This window comes from Physeter macrocephalus, chromosome 5 (genome assembly GCF_002837175.3).
Source record: "Physeter macrocephalus isolate SW-GA chromosome 5, ASM283717v5, whole genome shotgun sequence".
Lineage (NCBI taxonomy): Eukaryota > Metazoa > Chordata > Mammalia > Artiodactyla > Physeteridae > Physeter > Physeter macrocephalus.
The window spans coordinates 35,972,860-35,997,859 of NC_041218.1; the positions used below are offsets into that span (position 1 = coordinate 35,972,860).

Sequence of the window (25,000 nt, forward strand, 5' to 3'; positions counted from 1 at the left end):
CAGCGGCCATGGCTCACGGGCCCAGCCGCTCCGCGGCATGTGGGAGCTTCCCGGACCGGGGCACGAACCCGTGTCCCCTGCATCGGCAGGCGGACTCTCAACCACTGAGCCATCAGGGAAGCCCAAGCTCTTAAAAAACAAAACAAAACAGGGAGCTGGATTTCTCATGATCATCTGCATAATGGAAGACAGCATTTTAAGTTATACAGTCATGACTTAATAGATAGAGAAGATGGATTCTATGCATAGGATTTTCCTCTGGGCATACTGGCGCTAGGCAGAAGTAGCTTATGCTCACATAAGAGTCATAGTCCTGGGCTTCCCTGGTGGCGCAGTGGTTGAGGATCCGCCTGCCGATGCAGGGGACACGGGTTCGTCCCCCGGTCCGGGAAGATCCCACATGCCGCGGAGCGGCTGGGCCCGTGAGCCATGGCCGCAGAGCCTGCGTGTCTGGAGCCTGCGCTCTGCAACGGGAGAGGCCCACGTACCGCAAAAAAAAAAAAAAAAAAAAAAAAGAGTAATAGTCCTTAGTTTTCTGCTCTTTTTTTGCTGTAGTCAAAAGAAAATACAGATGTCTCTTGTTGCCTTAAGGAGGTTAGGTGAGGTAGTAGAAGGTAAGAAACAGGCCCGGGTAAAACAACTTTCCTTATTGAATGAGAAAGCATTAAGAAGTGGATGGTGTACAGGACATGTAGGTGCTTGAAGCTACCTGTTGATGATGGGGAGCTACTGACTGACTGTAGTTCGTTCAGTATTTTATTCACCAAAGATTTAATGACCATCTAGTTGTCACTTACAGTAAAGGGTCTGACTCCATTTCTCATTTGACTGTTGACTTTTTAGGCCTCAACCTCTCTTTCCCCTATGGCTCCACATCTGGACAGAAAACTTGTGCATGCACCTCCACCTTTGCCACCGGAGGGAAATTTAAAACACTTGTTCAAGGGATCTTTTCCCCAGATCGCCCCATAGCCATAATACAGACCCAGCCTACACCCTCTACTATCCCAAGCCAGCCTGGACCTGCTTGTGCCCCATTGGTTCTCCCCCGGCGTCTCCCATGTGAGTAATCAAATTTCTCTCAAATTCTCTTGGTGTGTTGAGTGTCTTCAGCTATGACATCTAAACTAAAGTTTGGGTGGGGTTCTCTCTCACTTCTGCAGGATACTATGCAAAACTACTTACTAGGTTAAGAATGGGGATGCAGGGTTCAGTAGGAGTCCCTAACCCAAAGAGATTAGAGACAAATTGGGAAGACAAACTACTAGTGAAGGGTATCATAATAAGTGCTATGACAGATAGATGCGCAGGGTTCTATGGGAGTATAGAGGAAGGGTACTTAGTACTTACATGGCAGAGAGTGGATAGCAAAGTATTTTAGACTAGGTGATAATAAATGGACATTAGTATACAAATGCGTGTGAGGTGGGTGTAGGTGGAAAGCATTCAAGACCAAAGAAGCAGCCGTTATGAAGGCTTGAAGATATAGGAGCCCCTGCATCATTCAGAGAAACACTGATAGTCCAGCAAGGTCAGAGAAAAGAGTGCTAGGCAAGACAGGGTGGCAGGGATGGAGACAGAGTCAGAAGCCAGATCTTCAAGTGCATATCATAGAAAGCAAAGTGGCCTTTAGGTGCTTCAAATTTCTCATAATTACATGTGTACACCACCTGACTTTCTCTTGGAGGATTAAATGAAGGGTCAAATACATGAACATATTTCTTAGGTATTTAGAGTCATATTACTACAATCTTGAAGTAGTAACTGTGACCAATGCAGAAGAGCACAAGATATTCTTTTAAATCTCAATGATGGCAAGAAATAACTTTTTTTCCCAGGAACTCCCCTTCCTCTTCCTTCCAGTCAGTTGCTTTCCTAGGACTTTGCATATGTTTTATTCCTTAATATTCTTTCCCTAATTTTTTAAGTACACGAATAAATTATAGTCTGTTTAAAGTCAGTTCAGTAACAAAATTCCACTTGGAAAATTCTGTTTGCAAGATACAATGTACTAAAATGTAACTTATCTGAATTGTATTCCCATAAAGGTACCAACATAAACTAACTCACATTTTGTATTACCAAGCAAAAATTAAGGAAATTTTACATAGCAGTATAGTTTCAACTTCAAGAAAGTTTTGTGGTAAGCTAAATGGAAAAATTTGGAAAACAGAAAATCTCATTTCAATTTTATAGTGCAGCACTAAGAGAAATGAAATAAACATTTTAAAATTTGGGATTCAGGAGAAAAAAGGAATGCTTCACATTAGATTTAACTGGATACTGCCCCTTTCTTTGCTATTTGGGGCATTCAGAATACAATTTCACAGATGATATATTTTTCTTAATGTGATTTTCAGAGTACATCTAATGGAAAATGCCTGGTTAGGATTAAGAGACATAGTACAGATGTTAAACTACATTTGCATGCAATTATTTCTAAAACAAATGCCAGGGTACAGAGCCTACTGAAATGCCTTTCAGGATGGCTGGCACATGTATTAAACCAGCTTCCAATCTCTGAGTAAGTTTATATTCTGAATATTTCAAATCAGACACTGAGCACAGAATAAATCTTTGTTTTTTACCTTGAGCCATTGTCCAGGAACGTATGGACATAGGGTTAGAGCCCAGGGATTCAGGATAGGGACTTGGCATTTTTTAAAGCAAAAGCTTTTTCTTGCTCAATGTAAAAACTGCATTTCATGTATTAATTTCAATTGCTGAAAAAGTAAAATGACTACAAAACAAGTTAAAATAATAATACGGGGAATAAAACAGAAAGTAATAGATTAGATATGCTGTATAGCTTTCAACTTGGTTTAGGGTTTTTCTTCAAAAGGCAATACAAAATATCTATAAAGTTATTAATTTTTTTTGTTAGTAGAAATCTCACTTTAGCTGATGGTCTTGCAGCAATATACTTTTAAGCATCAAAGTAGAAGTAAGAAACTCCTATTCAAAGTACTTCTGAAATGCCTCTGCCACCAACTTTGTCAGAAATATCAAAAGCAGTGAGGGTACAACAAGGAAGCATTCACTGCTTTGCTTATGTAGGGCACTGTACCTTCACAGAGGCACTAACCCTAGATGTCCTTGGAGTTTGTGGATTGGGCAAGACCTATACTACCTTTTGGTGATCCTTCCCATGAGAATGCATTTTTGGACTAGGACTTGAATCAATGAACGAAGCATGAGGAGCCACTGCTATGTCTGTTATGTATCAAACAGAACACTGTATCATACTTTCATTTGTTCAAATTCAGAAAGTACCAGCACCTCTTTTACTGTATGCTTTACTCCTTAGGGGGGAACACTTCAGATCATGGTCACCCCTAGGAATTTATGAGGGGCCTGAAGGATGTGGCAGTTCCTTTTCTGATCCCTGCAGGGGAAGCAGCAGCAGCCCTTGGATCAGCTACTTTTTATCCACTGTTGGTCTCAGTGGCAGCTCCTTTTCTTGCCAATAATGATAAATGATAGACTCTTTAATGAGGAATAGAGACTGCAAGCTGCACTTACAGAAGCTCATCTGGTTGGCACCTCTGATTATCATTCTCTCCCCATCAACCCTTTCCCCCCTCCTGATCATGATGTGAGGTAGAGAGGCAACCTGAAGGAAGAGGACCAATTATTAAAAAAACAGCACTCTTTCCAACAGAAAATCTCTTACCATTGATGTTAAAACTCTCATGACACCAAGAAAACCTCCAGTAGAGGTTCAGGACTGCCACTCACTTTTTTTTTTTCCGTCTCAAAAGACAATTCCCCACATTCGTGGGTGAATATCTAACTTCATCACCAAGACCCACTGCCTGCTTAATAGTGCTTCCCAACAGCTGGGGATGATGAGGTATAGGAGAGAAAAGAATAAAGGAAGACAGAGTCACTCCAGTAGAATCTTCTAGTGGTAGTGGTGATGGAGGCTGCTTTCATGGGACAGGCCCCCCGCTTCCCTCCAATCCCTTCCCTTCATCACCACTGCTTTATCTTAACCACAAAGTGATCTGGATTCAAAACAACAAAGACATTCAAGAAAAGGTAGTTTTCATATTTGTCAACCCCCTTATTTTGATCATGTTTTGTAAAAACAAAAAATCTGAGACATTTTAAACAGCCATTAAGGGATGCATGTTATCAGTGATCAATGGCAAGGTAAGAGGTGCAGGAATTGGAATCAGACTGATCTGAATTCACATCCCAGCTCAAACCACCAGCTACATGACCTTAGATAATGTAATTTAACCTTTCTAAGGCTCAGTTTCTTATTCTGTGAAATGAGAAAGCAGAAATACATTACCAGGTATAAAAAGTAAGCCTGAATATATGTCAAGTGAAAATAAAATCATAAATGCTTTAGGACCTTTCTTTTGTAAGAGAAAAAGAGGCACTGAAAAAGGATGGGAACCGAAGAAATGTGATCTCTCTAACATCTCTGGTTGACACCTCAGCCTTCCTTTTCGCTGGCCTAGTCACCCACATTATATTCAGATATAATGGCCAACAAACTTGTCACTAAGAGGCACAGGAGACCAGCTAGGGACTAAGATAAAGCCCTTTTTGGGGCAGAGCTGTGTGTGTATCATGACATTGGGCACGTATAAAATCCTCACACAGATACGTGAATGAACTAGCAGTAAAAGCCTGCTCTGTATTCATAAAACATGGTTAAAAATACCAAAATTAGTGTTTAAACATTTCAAATATTAAAATACAATGGAAGGTAACTAGATTCTATGAGGTAAGATTACTGTTAAATTAAATATAATGCAATTTCTCCAAAGAATATATTTCTTGAGCGTTTAGATCCATAAAGATGGAAAGCTGAGATGAGTTCTGAATTAGAAAAGATAGAAGGAGATCAAAAGCTATCAGAGTAATCACTATGTACCACAATTAAAAAGAAAATAGTAGCCTCGTGCCAAAATGAACTCAAACTTACACAAACCTCCTTGACTATATATGTACTAGAAATAATACAGAATTGTCATTTTTTATGTGTGAAAGAGTTTACTGGGAAAGAAAATGTCAGATTTTCGAACTGTGTTATTGTCTATTAGAAATTATTCATTTCTAAGCCAGGACCAAGTTTCCATTACCCAATAGCTGCTCTCAAGAATGAAGCTAATTTACATTTAAAATAGTACAGTCTACTCTTTAAAAGCACAATGGTAAACACACCAATTTGATAATTACATTAATATGAGTATTTGCATAATCTGTCTCCCACACCTGTTCTTAATTTGAAGCAGCTGCAGGACAAATCACATCATACTAATCTCAATGGGTACCTGCATGTTCCAAACAATAATGCATGCATGTTATTTTTTGAAGATATTTTATTTTTAAAATGTTTCCTGACTTTAAAAAATGGTAAAAGTTTTGTGGAAGCCGTAATATTTATTTGGTTACTATTAATTAGTGGAAAAAGTATAATACCAAATAATTCTATCCCTTACATTTTTGGCCTCCTCTGTTACTAACTTATGATAGTACTGATTTTTATCTCTGGAGTTATTTTTCTTCAATAATATGTATTTACATGGAAAAGGATTAAAAAGAACAATAAAAATATAACTAGAAAACTTCAGTAAGGAATATAATCCTCATATATAACTAAGAGCAAATGCATTCATGGAGAATCACGTCAAGTCTGCAGATCATCTGGAGATGTATCTGCAGCTCAGATAATTATGGCATCTTTTGGAACACCTTTTCAAAACTGGGTTCCATTTATGTTTTAACAAGAATACATCAGAGTTTAACAAGCAGAAATTTACTTTCATCCTTTAAAGGATCCACCTGTGTCTGTGGGTATTCACATGCTCAGTGCCATCAGAAAGGAAGTCAGTTTATTACTAATACATATTCTTGTACTTTGTGTGTTTAAATCATTCACTAGATTCCAACTGGTGGAATATAAGACACCCATGTAATCTGTCAACAAAACTGTCTCTCTCTAATCTTCTATTATGAATGGAAAATGAAGTTAGAGCTCTCTAAAGATGTTATTTATTTCCTGAAAAATGAAGGAGAGCATGCACAGTAATGAACGGGAGCCATCAACAAAACTGATCTGTGTATTTATATGCTGTTGACCTCTGAAGAGGTCAACACTGACTGGCTGAATTCTTAGTTCACTATTTCATTCAGAATTTTACTTTTGTAAGTGTTTTCATTCTATTAGAAGGAAAAAATACTAAAGAAATTAATTGTAGCTTACATTTCTATTACATTTTCATGCACATTATTTAGCAATTCTCACCATATAAGAGAAAACAGAGAGTCAGAGGACTTAACATGATTTGCCCAAGTTCTCACAACACTGTAACAGTGTTATGGTCCAGGCATCCTGACCCCAGCTCTACATTCCTTCCCATAACTCCTGGAGATTGATTTGAATGAATAATAGCTATTATGATAAATAAATTGTAGCAAACATTTTTACTAATGAAATAGTTTAAAGTTTTTTTTTATTTCACAGTATCTGAAGTATTTCAACGCATGGCTTCAAATGTACTAGAAAACACTGTTTCAAAGGTGACTATAATAACAGAATTGTTTTCTATTTAGATAAATAGATTGCAAATTCTTACTAAGAACCAAGACTAGTTACTCTAGGAGCATACAAATAATTTTTATTACTATATAATTTAGGCAATAAAGCCAAGTTATAGTGATTGTGAGAGAAGCAATTTCCACAGTTGTGACCTCTACATAATTATATTTCTAAATATTCCTTCTTTTATTTTTCTTCATTAGAAACCTTACATATACAATTGAGCACACAGAAAAGTACTCTAAACAGATAAGCCGGCATGTCATGGGGGGGCATGTAGAACATAATGGGATGAAAACTATATTTGTGTGTGATGAATATGCACATTGTATAATATTCTAACAACAAATTTCACTTTTTCTCTGAGTTATCAGAATATTTTAACTTCAGTAAATGAGTCATAAATTTCCAAATTTTAAAATAATCTTGTTTCTTTCTGTCTGTGCTATAAAGGCGAAATCTAACTCGTTATCAAAGTTAAAAGCTTTCTGAGGGCTTCCCTGGTGGCGCAGTGGTTGAGAATCTGCCTGCTAATGCAGGAGACACGGGTTCGAGCCCTGGTCTGGGAAGATCCCACATGCCGCGGAGCAACTAGGCCCGTGAGCCACAACTACTAAATAAATAAATAAATAAATAAATAAATAAATAAATTTAAAAAAAGCCAAGCATTTGAAGCCCTTTAAAAAAAAAAAAGCTTTCTGACATGTAATAAAGAAGGCTGATTTTTCTGTAAATATAAGCTGCTATAAAGCTGCTATACTTTTGCTAAAAGCAAAGCATTAGGATAATAAATTTTTAGAGCTAGAGACGAGTCAAATCCCCTCAGTTGACAGAAGCGGAAAATGAGGCTCCACTGCCCTGCCTTCCCCAGAGTCATACAGTACTGAGTGCTGGAGTCAGTCCTGGAACCCAGAGTCCCCCATATAGCAGAGTCTGGCCTCTTACCTTTACAACAAAGCATGAACCGAGCAACAACAGGTCATTTACAAACAGGCTCGTGCTTTTCCATGGTCCTAAACCAAGCTGTACGCCAACGACTGGATGCAAATGATTCTTATGTTTAATAAGAAACTACAAAATATAAAAGTACATTCATTTCTAGATGGGCATGACGATGTCATGTGTATGCACACACAAATGCTGGTAAGCACATAGATAAGTGTTAATAAGATCACCGGGAGGTTGGAATTTGGGTGAATTTGAGTCCTTCATATTCTTCTATGTTTCTGAATTAGTTTTGTAAGCACACATTGCTTTAATAATCACTCAAAATGAGGCTATTTGCAAACTGAAAACAGGACTTAGAACGGTGGCTATAAATGTTTTTCATCAAACATGTTAACTCTTAAAAACCTTCACTGACATGAGGATTCGGCATATAAGTACTCTGATTAGTCTTACTAAAACAGAATTTCTATTCTTACCTTAGTCTCAGTAATGCAAAAAAATAAATGCCTACTACCCTCAGCATGATAATTTCTTTTGAATGTGAAGAAATTATTAAAATATTTTTTCTCCCTTTTCTTCTTTTCAATCTGGGTAAACTCCCTTTGTGATCGGCTCTCCCATTTTCCCTTTAACCATCTCTATCACATTACTTGTTATCCTTAGACTCGTTTCCACACTTCAATATCCCTTAGACTCTGGAACTCGGTCCTAAACAAATTTTAAAGAACCACAAACAAAGCCTCAGGAGGCACAAAAAATGAAGAAAACCTTACTCTGCTCAGTTTATAAGTGATGGCTGATTCACTAAACACTTAGCGGGGGGAAAAAAAAGGCAATTTATTCCATAAAAAGCCATAACTGTCAAGGAGGTTTTTTATTTTTAACCTTAAACCACTGAGTTTTTGTTTAAAATGGCTTAGAAGAATGGTTATTATCTTGAATTTTTTATCTAGCCAGATTGCCAACTCTCTGAGGATAGGAACATCTTTGAATCCCCTATGGTACCTGATGTCTGCTTAGCAAAGTATCTAATACACTGAGGGCATTTAGTCATGTTTCTTTGATGGATTGATTGACTGAGGATGTAAATTCTAATACATGGAAATACTGTAAACCAGTTTCGAAATCTTACTGCTATTTTGTTTTTAGCTTGTAGCTTTTCCACTGGAGCATGATAATTATTTGTTTCATATGAAATTGTATAAAGTAGACTTTTCAATTTATTTCTACATTATTCCTGAACTCTCTTTTTATTAAATAAATATCTCCTTGAATAGAATAGCAAGCAAAAAGGTCGGGGGACGGGGAATAAAATATATTAACTAACCTGTGCTCTAGTCCAGCAGTGCTGGAAATTCTTGAATGGAATGCCAAATACCATAACTGCATCGATTGCTTAAGTACTCGTTTCTGATGTAGTTCTTAAGAACTAGTCCTCACTATCAATTAGTCCCAGAACAGATGTTTCTTTTAAAGCAATTTGTATTTGGTATGACACTGTTAATCAATGCTATTTTGACCCTTTAGTGATGGCAAGTTACATCTTAGCACTGAATAACCCATTTAACAGTCCTTCATCAGAAACTTGATATCTCATGCACACTGCTTCCAACAAGTTCTGGTGTCCACAAAGACTCCGGAATCACTAACCAGAAAGTACTGAGTCTTGTTTACCTTATGTATATGCGTCTCTGTATTTCATAGATGGATTTCAATGTTCTAGTGTTTAAAGAAGGGGTTGCAAAGTGGGGCCTCAAAGCCAGAATATGAGAGGAAGGGAGGGGGAAAGGAAAAGAGAGAAAGAGAGAAGGGGAGATGGAGAGAGGGGGAGACATAGAGATTTAGAGAGGGAGAGAAATGAATACTTCTTCAGAGGGTAAATGAGCTGTCAAGTACAATCTATTTCCTACTCCTACCTTGCACCTAGTCCACCATATACCTGCCTGAACTGACAAGGCATTAGAGTCTGATCTTCCTTGTCTAATGATATGCAAAATGCCTATTGCAAATGAATATTAGAAATAAAATTAAAAGAAACCACATACAGGTAGAGCTGATAAAAAAATAGCTAGACATCTTTAAACATTCACAATTTTACTACAGAGAACAAAAATAATAGGATTATTTGGCTTACTTTCTTTGCTTCCTAAATTTATGATGTATTTCTCTGAAGAAAAGTTCATTATACTATTTCTTTTGTTTGCAAGATAAAATCCAATTGCACTAATTCCATAAATCACACACTTTAAGAAGAGGATGGACTCTACTTCATTTTAATTTCATTATGGATAATTACCAGAAAGCATGCAGGACCTATTAGAGAAGGTGAGATTGTTAAAAATCATTATGCATTTACAGTATCTCAGATGCAAACCAGTGATTAATTCTTATTCTCATGGAGCCCTGGATGAAGTGAGGACAATCACTCACAAGAATAATCCTGGTTTGGTTGGGCAGAATCACACACAGCACAGGGACCTCCCATTCTTACTCCCCAGAATGGTGAGCCTTCCGCCAGACAGGCAGCCTTCACAGAATGAGGAATGTCTGCCTGTTCTGTCCTCCTGCCTATCCTGAAGTTGAGAATTCCTGAAGAAATGATTCATTCATTTCAAATATAAAGGATGGTGGAAAAAAAATGTTCTGGTAACAAGACACATCTGACATTCTGCCCTGGCTCCTTGGGAAAGCTACCGAACCCTTTTGGCTCTCTGATCCTCACAGGTAAAATAGGGATAGTACCGACCAATTCTGGGGTTTACATGGAGATAAAATGACCAATCATGGGCAAGGTACCTGGCACTTAGAACGCAGCAGGAACTCATGTGGGTCGGTAGGGATGGAGGCGAGGGAGAGCAAGAAGCGTTTCCTTGGTAGTACCTATTTTTCTAGTGTAGTTTCTTACAATATAGATTACTGCAGGAAATATAGAAAAAGTATGGAATACGTCTCTTATCTTTACTATAGCTGGAAGAAAAGTGAGAACTTTCTTAAAGTTTCCAGCAATATGTAATAGCCAAGTGAAAAAAAAAATTTCTGACCTTAACTTGTTTAAATTTTACCTTCTATGACTATTTTTTTCACTATCCTTCAAAAACACTTGCTTCTGTACTTACAAAATATGCATATGCTTCATTTATTTAAACTTTCCAGTGTTTGTTCCACTGCCTATGTATGTTCAGTTGGGGTACCTCACCAGTGCTGCCAAGCTTCGGTAGCACTTTCCTGGAGGGAAAGAATTACCTCTGCTTAGCTTACTTTGTATTGTGCTTTACCTAGTACTCAAAATATATGGAGTCTTTAATAACATTTTAGTTATAATTAAAAATATTAAAACTTAGAATAAAGTCCTATAACTAACTGACCTTTCATCACATTAATGCCCAGATTTATGTCTTTCTAAATTTAACTAGAAGAAATTTTACCAAAAAACAAAATTTCTTGTCACTAAAGTATCTCAAGTCATAAAATCTCTTTCCTTGGGGTTTCCTACATAGCAGAGAAGCTCCCTTATTGCAATCTATTGAAAGTCAGTCAGCCCTCAACACAAGGGTTTGTTTTTTAATTTAAACAAAATCTCTTTTCACAGATTTCTTAGGCCCCATGAGGTACTAACAGCTATGTTAAATTGTTGTTGGCAGACACTGTTAAGATGCCTATCTCAAAATTCATCCTTCTCTTCTTCTCTACCAAAGAACCCAAACTTTGTTCAATTTGACGAAAGGCCTGGTTGAATATAATCAGCTTCACAGACTCAGATGAAGCAATGAGTGTTCATGTGATACTGTTCAGGCCAATGAAATGGAAAGAGAAGCTATTCTTTGGGGCTTCTGGGAAAACTTGTTATTCAGCTGACTTGCATTTATTTGTATTTTGCCTTCCCCTTCTTTCTACCTGGAACATGAACATGATACCTGGAGAAGGGGCAGCTCTCTTGTGACCATGAAGACAGAGGCTATACAGGGGCAGAACAAGAGGCTGAAAGAAACATTGGTCTTTTGCACCATCCTTGAGCAGCTGTACCAGCCAAATCTGGACTTCCTGTCTATGGAGTTCATCTTTCGCAGGAAAAATAAATCTATATTCCTGAACAGAGCAGTTGATAAACTCCACAGTAAATTTAGACAGTGTTTTAGTCAAAATATCCAAAATCCCCATGACTAAAGCAATAGATATAATTAACTCATAAAAACTATATACCAATAAATCACGTAGAACGTATAGTTCCCTGATAATATTTGAGAAATCCTCATATTTCATCTGTGTCCTGTACATTTCCAGTATCATTTTATTGAGCAGATTTCTTACTTCCAGTACCCTAGTAAAAGTATCATTGATATTTAGTGGGGTTAGAAGCATGACTAGGACAGAATTATGAAGCAGTATACCTTGTTCAAAAGAAACAGACTAACTAAGGAGTAAAGGGCTTATTGAAAGCAAAATATTTATCTGTATATACAATTCAAAAACCAGAAGATAGAATCAGGAAAGAAAATATTTAGGTAAAGATAAAAGGAGAAAGAGTTCATTGTTATTGTTAAATAAGTATATTACATGTTATCTACCCAGGAAAAGGAATCAATTGAAGTATTATTCATAAACAGACTGCCTAACTAGAGAATAGACAAGATGTGTTAGTAATGTGAGAGCAGGGTGAGCAATGCAGCCTGAATCTGGTCTTCTAATGATATTCATGTCTGCTTACAAGTTTCTTTCTACGAAATACAGAGAAGCTGATAAATATCATACCTTCATACTTGTCTCATCAGGTTGAAAGAAGTGGTACCTTGAACTTATTCTGACAAAGAAACAGCAATTCAATGTGCCCAGTTCAATTCAATCCTGCAAAGATTTATTTAGCATCTACCACATGCCAAGCATTATGTTAGAAATAAAATATAATCTCTGTCCTCAAAGGGCTTGAGTCTGAGACTGAGCTAGAGAAGTAGTCAAATAACTTTAATAAAATATGGTATAATCTACCTTTGTAACTAATACATGTAGAATAATAAAAAAGTATGGTACAGGTTCTGAAAATATACATGAGTGAGGGATTATTTCTCTGTGAAGAGTCAGAAGACTCAAGGGAGTATGATCTTGAGGGGTGTGTAAAGGTTTGGCAACCAGATGAGAGGGTGTGGGGCTGACATTCTAAACAGATGGAGAAACAGGAACAAAGGCAAATAGGTGTCGAACTTCTAATAGTTCATGATGCCATGCAGAGTGCCTAGTATATAAGAAGTGAACTACAAACATTTGTGAATGAATGAATAAATGAATAAACAGCATGTTCAGTAAACAGTGAGGATTAAATCATGGTTATAAAGTAACAGGTGTATGCTAATTTATAGCCTTTTGTGCCATGCTGAGAGGTTGAAAAACAGAGTGATTTTCACATTATGGCAGAGGAATATGGCCCAATCAAATTAAAAGGGTTTACAGCTGGAGACTGTAGAACAGAATTCAGAAAAGTTAACAAAAACAAGTGTGGGAAGAGATAAATAATTTCAGTCTGAGACAAGCTGATCTGGGTTGAGATGCCCCAGTAGGCAACTGAAAAAAACACACCTCGAGCCTAGGAGAAAGGAGGAATGTGATAGGGCTATAGACTAGCACTTGTCTATGGACTCCACGCATGTATGCAAAATGTACCGTGGGGCTTCCCTGGTGGCGCAGTGGTTGAGAACCCGCCTGCCAATGCAGGGGACATGGGTTCGAGCCCTGGTCCGGGAAGATCCCACATGCCGCGGAGCAACTAAGCGCGTGCACCACAACTACTGAGCCCACGTGCCTAGAGCCTGTGCTCCGCAACAAGAGAAGCTACCACAATGAGAAGCCCGCGTACCGCAACGAAGAGGAGCCCCCGCGCGCCACAACTAGAGGAAGCCCGCGTGCAGCAATGAAGACCCGGCGCGGCCAAAAGTAAATAAATTAATTAATTTTAAAAAATAAACATACTATGTATCAGACACTGGAAATGTGAAGATGAATGAGACAGTCCTGGCCTTCAAGGAACTTACAGTAAATATGATTCAGTGTGATACATGCAAGAACAGAAGTATACCTAAGACATAGAAATAACACATAGATAGGAATAATTAATTCTACACTGTGTGTGTGTGGCAGGTGAGGGTTTCAAAGGAGGCTTCATGGAGTACCTGACAGTGATGATTTAAAAGCTTCACAGAAGTTTTCCAGATGGAAAGGCAGAGAAGGGCATATTGACAAAAGAGAAGGGCAAAGTCACCTGTATGGAGACATGAAGCAATTTTGGAGGAACCATAAGTAGTTTGACACTGCTGCTCATATAATATGTAAAAACTGGGTGGCGGACAATGAGATCAGCGTGCAGGACCACTGCATGGGACAGCTATCTTTGAAGACAATGAGTTTTTTTTCCTTAAGGTTTCTAATATCTAAAGGAAGGCCAATTGGGCATAGCGGATATATACTGAGGACTTTAGAAAGCAGATATTATTTTTTTAAAAGTCAAAGATAAGATCTTATAATTTTACATGAGAACTAAGGAGAGTAAAAATAAAATTCTCACAATGTTGTTGGAAATGCCCCTGGAAAGAATGAACAGAGAGAGGTATCTCAAGAAACCCGCTCAGGGACCTTTTTAGTTAGCTCAGATTTAAAGACATATATAAAAAACAAACAAACAAAACAAAACACAGGACTGAGATTAAAAGACTGCTGAGTCTGGAAGGAAACCGAGATATCACTAGTTTACAGCCATTTAATTGTGTAGGTTGGAAAACTGAGTCCCTGAGAGGAAAAATGACAGTATATTAATAAGAACTCAGACTCAGTACTTTTTATTACAAGGAACCACTTTCCTGTTGCAGAAGAGTTGCAGGGTTCCTACATACTACTCTATAGACCAGCTGCATTAGAATCTCCTGGGAGAGTTTGAAATATTTTGAGTTTCTAAGATCCCATCCCCTCAAATTTTAACTCAGTATTCTTGGATGAACCCAAGATTCTCCATTTTTAAAAGATTTGCAAGTAATTTCTTAGATTTAAAAACTACCATTAGCCTAAGTGAACTCTAAGACTATGTAGGGGAGTGGTGATGGTTATTGATTAAGGGAAATAAATTCTCCTGGAATAAAAGAAAAAGTTTAAACGATGCCCACATTTTTGAGAAGCTAAAGCTCTAAACGTATTTTAATCACTAATGAATATGTTTTAAATGTCTAGGGCTTTCCCTGCTGGGTGGCTCAGTGGTTAAGAATCTGCCTGCTAATGCAGGGGACACAGCTTCGATCTCTGGCCCAGGAAGATCCCACATGCCGCAGAGCAACTAAGCCCGTGCACCACAACTACTGAAGCTCACGTGCCTAGAGCCCACGCTCTGCAACAGGAGAAGCCACGGCAATGAGAAGCCTGCGCACCGGAATGAAGAGTAGCCCCCGCTCGCCGCAACTAGAGAAAGCCCGTGCACAGCAACAATGACCCAACAGAGCCAAAAAAATAATAATAAATAAATAAATAAGTTTATAAAACAAAAATGTCTATTACATGCTTGGTTCTATGGGAAGAAGGTGGAATAGAGAGAATGATTTTCTCCTTTGAGGTTTTTTGTTTGATTTTACAAGGACCTTTTCTTGAAGAATTTACTCGTTTTTCTGTGAGACAACAAATTTTCCTCATGTCAGCACATCATAATGTTCAATGCGTTCCTTGGTTTGTCACCTGAGAATGTGCAGTAGCTCTAGCAGTAGAAGATATCAAAGTGGAAGCTTTTACAGCAATGCAAGTGTTAGCATTAGAAGTGTTAAGAATTTATATACTATGCAGAGGAATTGTCTGTTTGTTTTGTGTTATCAAGATGCTTAACTACTAGGTCCTGTAGGTTTTATGCTTATGATGATAGAACTATAAAAATCGGCATGATCAAACAAATCCTTTCTTTTAAAATAACCACCAAATACTTTTAGCCAAGCCCGATGTGATTCAAGACCTTCAACTGTGAACTGAATCTAAACAGAGGCTCCCTAATTTGAGGGATAAAATACCAAGCTCAGAATGTCGGGGCCAAACCAGTCGACAGTCAATGGTTACTAAAATAAAGACTCTACTCATTACTGCACTTCTATGGGGTCTCTTCATACCCAAGACACAGCCTTCCCCCATGCCTTTCAAAAACGTCCCAGGCAACTTTTACTGTGAAGGAGTAGCCCAGATTATCTACTGATGTTATTGGATATTTGCAAGTAAGAAGGATGAAAATATTAACATTAATATTGAGTGCCTCTCTCAATTCTTCAAATAAAATATCAGCAGAGAAAGTACGGGGAACTTGTTTGTTCACTTTAGATTTTCCTCATTGATGCTAGATTGCAAGATCCTAAAATTCACAGATGTTGAGGATCGGTCTGATTATTTTCCAATTACACCAAAGTTCCAAGACATTACACCTGTGGAATTTGTCAAGCCATGAAACTAAATCAAGCATGCTGGGGGGCTGATCTAGTCTTTAGATTGCTGACTCCCACACACACAAACTAACTCCTCCACTCCTGTGGATCCTTCCTTCATAAATATAGCTTTGCTGTCCTCTACCTGTTCTCACTGATGTAGAAAAACCTGTGATGTGAAAAAAACCTGTTTCATTAAAAAAAACTGACATTAATCAAGAGGTAAATTTTACTGAAAGTTGGAAAGTTAACTTGTGTTACAGTCTGCACGTGACGATGGTAATTTGATTCGGAGTAAGGACAGTCTTTGGAAGAAAGACTGCACAGACCTCTCGTGTTTTTGAACTGGGAATTTCTTGAATTTGAGGGTTCATGAAGATCTCAGGCTGCATACCCTGTGAATGTCAAGGGTCTACTATAATTAGTTCTCATGAGTGGTTTCATCCTCATCTAATCAGAGAACATAATTTTCATCTTAAAATACCTACTATACTGTAGCAATTTATTGACATTTATTAAGTGCCTTTGGGAAAAATAACTTAGTGACCAACCATAATTTAACTTAAAAATCATATTAGATTCTTATAATGAGCTTATATGCTTTTCATATTAAGGTACAGTGACAAATATTTTTGAAAGAACAATTCATTACACATTTGTTTGATCATTTCAAATGCCGTGCTTCCAAATTCACTGTTATTAAAATTATCACGCACACCCTAAGATGTGTTTAGAAAAACTGGCCATTTAATACAACCATCCCAAGTAATTCTAGTTTGAATTTCTTAATAAGTTTTCTGGGAAGTCTGGCAAAAGGATTTAAGGAAGGAAGGATAAAACCATTCTGATGGTTGACTTTGAAAGAGCCACCTATACATGTCATCAGTGACAGATTTCTCGCACTACATGAAATGCTTCAGGTCCTCCTAAGTATCTGAGATATCAGGGTAAAGCTGCTTTCAAACTAAAACTACAATTTAAAATAGCATAAAAGAAACTATTCTTGGGGCAAGATAAGAACTAAAATATTGGATACTGGATTTTAAGAAGTCACATAGTTTTACTATTTTGTTAGTAAAATGATATGCTAGAATACCTTTTAGGTTCAAGATAAAATTAAATAATTAAGGCACTTAAAGTTATTCTTTTCTCAATACGGGGCCTGAAGGGACAGAGATTAAGTTAAATGGACAAGATTACATGATGAGAGGAAAGAACGGAATAGCAAAGGAAGAAAAACTACAGTGGAAAAAGTGAAGGTAGCAGAGAAATTTTAAGAAAACCAAGTAGAAATGGAGAATGCAGGATTATAGATATGAATAGAATCCACAGAGGAAACACAATGAATCTTAAATGTGAGTTTCAAAATAATTTCACTTTTTGTTTTTAATCATGTACTGACACTGTTCTTCACTTTGCCATTCAATTTAGCTTGTACAACACCTCCAAACATCTTAAGGTAAAATTCACAGCCTAAGTCTTAAATCCTATGGAGAGCTCCCTTAACAATATTAATGTTCTATTTCTTTCTTCTTCTTACTGTAGTTAAGGAAGAGAAGTCAAGGGAATATATACTTAAAATCCTAATGGATTACGGAAAGAGGCAAGTGCTTGGGTAGCTAAGAAAAGAGAAAACGTGACCTCCTAGAAAGCAGTTTTCTCCCAGATTTAATTTATGGGAACTCAGTATTATATATGCAATATACATTTGCTTATATGATTGGAAACACAGCAATCAGGGAAGTAAAAGTACATTTATTATCTACCTTCTATTTAACGTTTATATTAAAGTAAGGTTTTTTCCATTCATTACTGATAATATTAGTATTGCACATCTTGAGTTACTAGCAAATGATATAAAAAGAGGAGGGTTAGAAATTATCAGTGTTGCAGTTCAACAGTGCGTGTATGAAAATGCTCATCCTCTTGGTCACTATTTGATGTGGTTGACAAGCTCTGTGTTTTAAAAACTCTCCCTTTCCTTGACCTTATTAAATAGAGTAAAAGCTAATTTGATTCTTCTTCTCCCCTCTTTCATTTCTTCTGCTTCTTTTCCCTCTTGCTTTAAAAAATGTTAGTGAGCTCCTCTTTAGATTATCCTTCTCAGAAATCTGCTCCACTTTTGTGGATTCATCCATCACTTCTGGATTACTTCACAAATATTTGTCTCTAACTCTGACCTCTCTGCCAAACTCTAATTTTCTAAAAGCTTGCTATTTCCATTTACTTTCATGCCATCACCTCAAACTCAACATTCCTAAAGCTCAATTCATGAAATGCCAGCCTCAATAATTTTTTAAAGATTACCTTATTCCAGATCTCCCACAACTCCCTTCCCCCAAAGCATCCTCCAGATGCACCACTGGTGACTAGATCTCCACAATACACTGCTTTCATTGCGTCACTTCCTCATCAAAAACCTTTAACAACCTCTGCTGCCTAAATCATAAAGTACAGACTCATTAGCTTGACATTTCAGGCTGTATACAATTGGCTATGTATACTTCTAGCCCTCCAATACATTCATTATTCTTTTAGTGTGACATCTCTATGCTGGTCAAAACAAACTACTTACTCTTGCCTAACCAGACCTCACCATTTCCCATCTCTACATCTTTGATGACATCTTTTGAAAATGTCTCCATCAAAAATTGTCCTTTACTTCCCCTATCTACCAAATGCCCTTTCTTTAAGCCTAACATAAATGCTACCTCTCCACAAAGCCTTCCCTGATCACTTGAACCTGAATTAATAATTTTCTTTTTAAAATGCGTATAGCCTCAACATCACTAATCATCAGGAAAATGAAAATCAAAACCACAATGAGAGGGCTTCCCTGGTGGCGCAGTGGTTGCGCGTCCGCCTGCCGATGCAGGGGAACCGGGTTCGCGCCCCGGTCTGGGAGGATCCCGCGTGCCGCGGAGCGGCTGGGCCCTTGAGCCTGCGCGTCCGGAGCCTGTGCTCCGCGGCGGGAGAGGCCACAGCAGAGGGAGGCCCAAATACCACAAAAAAAAAAAAAAAAAAAACCACAATGAGATATCATCTTAACACTTGTCAGAATGGTTATCAAGAAGACAAGAAATAGTAAGTGTTGGTGAGGATGTGGAGAAAAGGCAATCCTCATACACTGTCAGTGGGAATGTAAATCAGGGCAGCCACTATGGAGAACAGGATGGAGGCTCCTCAAAAAATTAAAAATAGAACTACCACACAATTCAGCAATTCCATTCCTGGGTATTTATCCAAAAAAAAAAAAAAAGAAAACATGAATTCAAAAGGTTATATGCACCACAATGTTCATAGCAGCATTATTTATAGTAGCCAAGCTATGGAAACAACCGAAGTGTCCACTGACAGATGAACAGATCAAGAAGATGTGATTATATTAGCCATGAAGAGAATGAAATTCTGCCATTTGTGACAACATGGATGGACCTGGAGGGTATTACACGTAGTGAAATAAGTCAGAAGAGAAAGACAAGTACTGTATATTTTCACTTACATGTGAAATCTAAAAAACAAAACAGATAAATGTAACACAACAGAAACAGACTCACAGATACAGAGAACAAACTAGTGGTTACCAGAGGGGAGAGGGGTAGGACAAAGGGTAAAAGAAGTGACTGGGATTAAGAGGTACAAACCACCAGTTATAAAATAAGTAAGTTACAAGCATGTAATGCACAGCACAGTGAATATTGTCAATACTTTATAAAATAACTTTGTATGGTGTGTAATCTATTAAAAAAATCAAATTACTATGTTGCACATCTGAAACTAATAGGATATTGTAAGTCAACTATACTCAGTAAAATAAGGTAAAATACTTATAGCACTTTCTGCTTTTCTGATTCTCATAGCACATCCACTGTGCCCTGATATTTGTGTGCAAGTATTACTATCTCCTCAACCAAATCATAAGTCCCTGAGGATATTACACATAAATAATCAGTTTTCACTGAATGAATGAAGCTTTTCCCCCCTCCAACTTCCTCACACTCTCCACTCAACACAATCTCCCCCTCATTCATTGTTCCAGCAGGTATTTACTGAGCTCTATTATTCACCAGGCACTGTGTTAGGCACTGGAAGATGAGTAGGACATGCATGATCCCTGCTGTTGTAGAGCTCACAGTCTAGCAGGGAAGACAAACATTGTAAGTTTATATGTGGCAAGTGTGACATATACATGGTGTGGAGGCCTATAACAGGGGGACATACTCTAGTAGTACCTAAAACACTCACTGTTGCTTTCTCATAAATTAGGCACACTTCATATCATAGTGAATAGTGAATAGTGACAATTATGACCAAGTAGAAGGTAACATATTATAGAATATTTATCATAACCTTGGATTAATTATAAATTTCCTGGAGCTGAGTGTAACAGAAATTATTTATTAATCATTATAAATGCAAGAATTTATGCTAGTCACTTTATATAGTATTCTTTTTAGTCTTCACAACAATCTGGCAAGGTGGGTATCCTTATTCCTATTTTAGAGATAAGGAAACAGGCTTCAAGAGATCAAGTTACTCTACCCAAGGCCCTACTAATTGAGGGCAAAGATAGGCTTCAGACCCCAAAACATATGTTCTTTGTCCTCCATGCCATGAGTAGATCGTTCACAAGTTTTCCACACAAGCACACTTAGCAGCGATGGACTGGATGTCCCAGACCCTCCTCCTCCACAGGGTGTCAGCCCTGTGCAGCTGGCTACAGGTGGCAACATCATAATATTTTAAGAATGATTTTATTCTGCAACATTCCTACAAGACTGTCTATTTCACGCTGCCTTTTAAGAAATGTTCTTTACTGGAATGGGAAAATGAGGACTACACAAGGCATAGTCTGTCCTTTTTAGTAGTTTTTAAATTAAGCTCTTTTTTAAATTTATGATATAAAAGTATAATACTGCTTATTTTTCTGATATACAGAAAATATAGATAGCAAAAAACAGCTTTTAAAAATTCTTTCTAAGTTTTCTGCATCACAGTAGATTGCCCTACTCAAACCCATATTGCAAATTTCTTGCTTATGTTGCTTTCAGTATTTGGAACAAAATGTGTTTTAGTTTCTCTCTAATTCTTATAACTAGAAATCAAATATTAATGTTGAAAAGGAAATATTCATTTCATTCTTTACCACTGCATGAATGGATTTTAATAATTTCCTAAAACATATTTATCAGTGTCCAATTCTATTACCCACAGAGTTAGTATTTTAACCCAGGATAAATATTTCATTATTTATACGTTTTATACTTTATTTTTTTCCCTGGAACATGAAATTTTAGAAATGCTGATTAGTTTACTGCAGAATTTCTTGTTTTGTTGGGCAATGCTAATTTTAACAATTTGGAGTGAAGTAGAAGATGGTAGAAATTTGTTAAATTGTATTATATCACAACAGATTTTAATGTAGTTTGTTAAGTAAACACATGGTAAAATAACTCCTTGTGTAGCATAGATTTTCCCTAAAAGCAATTTATAAAATTATTTCAAGGCATTAAACAAAACTTCCTTAGATGTTATATAAAATGATACTTGCACCATGGTTTTCAAACATATGGGATTTGATATTTTGATTCCAAAGCATTATTTTTGGCTATGGTATGTTAATAAAGTGCTTTGTAACTGAAAACAAATGAATAGACAAACATAATCCTTAATGCATAAGCTAACATCCAAGATACAGCTTTTCCTGAAACATTAAGATGCCTATCACTTAGTTCAAAAAAAAAAAGTAAAATAAATTTTTAACCACAGAAGATTATATTTTGTCCATCAGGTATCCCAATGTCTTTATTTTAAAGATGTTGAGTGACTTCCTCAAGCTTATATAACTAGTTTGTGGCAGAGTCAGAATAAGACCCCTAGGTTTAATTCACTTTCGCTTTTTACTATTCCATTCTTGAACTATTTAAAACAGAATTATTTAAAAAAAAATTAATTACCTATTGGAAAAGAGAACCTTATATAAGATATTAACCTACAACGAAGGAAGTGATTACAACGCTATATACTAATATTCATCTAAGATAGCAAAGCAATGGCATTTACCTTAAATTTACGTCTCTGCTCTGCACAGCTGTTGAAGAACCACAAGTCTGTCTCATGGCTGTAAATGTAACAAGAACAATAATGCGACCAATTTTCATACCTAAACTAAATTAAGTAGATTTGTCATAGGCTAGAAAATTGATAATGTATTTTACAAAAAGTTTTAAATTTACAGATTATGGAAGTGTGCATGTATGTATATGCAAATGCATTTGTGTGTGTGTGTGTACATATGTGTGTGTGAATTTACTCTTTTTAATAATCTGGAAATTAGTTTCATGAAATTAAAAGCATTACATATTCTCTTTGGCTAACTTTTCTCATTACGGAACGCTATGGGTATATCAAGTCTAGAAGTGCCAGGAGTAGATACAGATAAATAAAACAAACTAAAATGAGAGGCTGTCTTCAGCTGTTATTATTAGGTTATGTTTTTCTGGGATACATAGTAAGAACGTAAAGAAGGAACATCTAGTAATGCTTAGTTTAATATCAGCTCCCATTTGCATCACAATCTTTATATATTGTCATTAATCAATATGTCATTAATCAATGTACCTACCGATTGGACCTATTCAATTGGTGTTTCATGTAATGAACAGAATATGTAAACAAGTTTCAAAGACATATATTCAGATATCTATACATGAAAGTGAAATCACTACTACAATCGGTACTCAAGCTTGTCAGACGTGATTTTCTTCTTTCCATTTTGCACTAGATATGCTACTATCTAAGCTATCTGTAGTACAAGAACCTGAAAAAGTGTAAATGAAAAATACCTGAAAAGATAAATACTAGTCTGCTAGAAATATTCTCTCTACCATGTCACACCTCAAATCTGGCCACCACTTTTAAACATTTAAAAGAAATTCAGTTGAATATAACAAAGCAACCGAATATTGTTCTTGTGACTTGAGCCATTAAAACAGATTTTTAAGAAAATCTGTATTTTCTTTCAAATATTATAAAATAGTTCTCCATCAAAACCATATTTTAAAATGAAAACCACATAGTATCTCTTTTGGTCTTCTAAAAATATGTTATGCCTGATAAAGTACAAGCCACCATGGTCTATTATGAACACCAAATACTTTGCCTTGCAAGTATAGCTTTTGAAACATTTTCAATTATCTTTTTTTAATTCAAAAAGATAATCTACACCAACTCTATTATGAAAGGTTGGTTAAACTCTTAGGTAAGTAGAAAAAGAAGTCGGCTGTGAGAGAATCATAGAAGTTAAGTGTTACTTTCATATTAAATGGTTAAAATTTTTAACAAAGATATTCTACCCTTTTCTTTAACATAAGTGGCAAATAGTGCAACTCATGTTAAATAGTATTTGCAGATGCAAAGATAAGCATTACCTAATATCCCCCTTTGACAACATGTGTAAGCTAGTATAAAATGCTATCAGGTTTTTATTAGATTTTCAGTACAATCCCAGCATGTTTCCAGTTGCTAAGCTTATCAAGTACTATGAAACACTAAAACTGTAGACTCATATTAATTGCAGTGTATATTTTGGTGAACAAATAAATCTTCATTCATTATTTCTAAATTCTTATTCATAAAAACCAACCAACTTTTCATTCCTATGACATTTTGGCATTAGAGCCCACTAAAATTACAAAGTAATAATAAAATGCTACAGTTTTATAATATGTACAATGGATATGTATTCATAATAATATGAGTCATAAAACACTAAATATAAGTGACACAATGGAAGTTTGTGGTAATGGTTAGCAACTGAAATTGTTAAAAGGTATTAGTAGTACTATTAATCACCCTTAGGTGATAAAATAACAAAATTGAGGAGTTCTGCTCAAACTTTTATATAAACAACATTTGGTACGTGAGCAACAATTTCTTATTTTAGAATCATGAATATTTCCACATTATATGTGTGTGTGTTTTCCAAGAAAAATTATGTATATTTTAGTTGAATGAAGTATCACATTTTTGCCTTCCAATACAACAAAAAAGGAAAGTAGAAAAGCTAAAGCCCAGCCATTCTTTCCAGAGATACCCTGGTAACCAACAGTAAAGAAACTTCTACTGGACTTAGCTTTGGAGAGGAACAACTTATTATTTTGTCTATTTTGTCAAGAGATATGATAAAAATAGAATTAGGACAATATACAGTGTTTTTCAGATATCTGAAACAATAAACTCTTTCCTACCTTTGGCTTATGCTGCCAGCATCTAAATCTCCTTTGCTATACCAACAAGAAAGCAAAATTCCCAGCCTGAAGCCATAGTGAGGATAAACATTTCATTTGCTATCTGTGAATTCTATGTAAATTTCTCTCTGTCATGTAAATGTATGGAGAGGCTCTCATGGAATCAGATAATTCAGTGGAAATACTCCAACCACCATTATCACTTGTAATTACTTGGGGAGGGATATGATAGTGAGGAAAGTTTGTCACTACAGAATTACTGACTAGTTAAAACAAAGAATGTGAAATTCATTTTAAAAGAGAAAAAAATTAAAATGAATCTTAAACTTAGGCTGATTCAATATAACTTTCATTTGCAATCATGGCAGACATCGGTACGTCACATCCCCTATCCCCAGGACCCCTTCTTCCCACCCACCCCACAAAAATGGGTTTGTTCCCAAGAATATACATTCTCATCTCATATTTGCCTAGGGACTATGCATTTAATTCAGTTTTTAGGTAATGAGTAGCTTCTGGATTGTGTAGATCAGTAGCCAATAATTCTGTTACACAAACTAAGCTTCAGTAGGCCCGGCACCATGTAAGACTTAGTTACTAGCATCTGAGAGTACACCTGAAAATGAAAACAGACAGCTAGGCCATAAAAAATTTTTTTTCAAGATTGTCTTGTTAAAATAAAGCAATAAGAAAGATGCTGACTTTTTTTTAAAAAAACTAAGCTTGCCTTATTAGACGTGTACATAACACATGATTCAAAAAAGAAAGCATTGCTTATCTTTCAACAGAAGTGATAAACATTTTGAATAATGTTTTAT

At 36.4% G+C, this 25,000-nt stretch overlaps 1 protein-coding gene across 30 annotated transcripts in view; it reads right to left on the reverse strand.

Annotated features, from left to right (window-relative positions):
* FOXP2 (forkhead box P2) overlaps window positions 1-25,000 on the reverse strand; it is a 536,717-nt gene that overhangs the window by 128,265 nt on the left and 383,452 nt on the right. Inside the window, exon 2 of one of the 30 annotated variants that reach the window (XM_055084902.1) lies at window positions 21,997-22,054. The exons of 28 other annotated variants lie outside the window; for them this stretch is intronic. The gene's annotated coding sequence lies outside the window, so the exon portion shown is untranslated. Of the gene's footprint in view, window positions 1-21,996; window positions 22,055-25,000 lie in introns of those variants that run through there. One more of the 30 variants, XM_055084901.1, reaches the window with a different exon arrangement.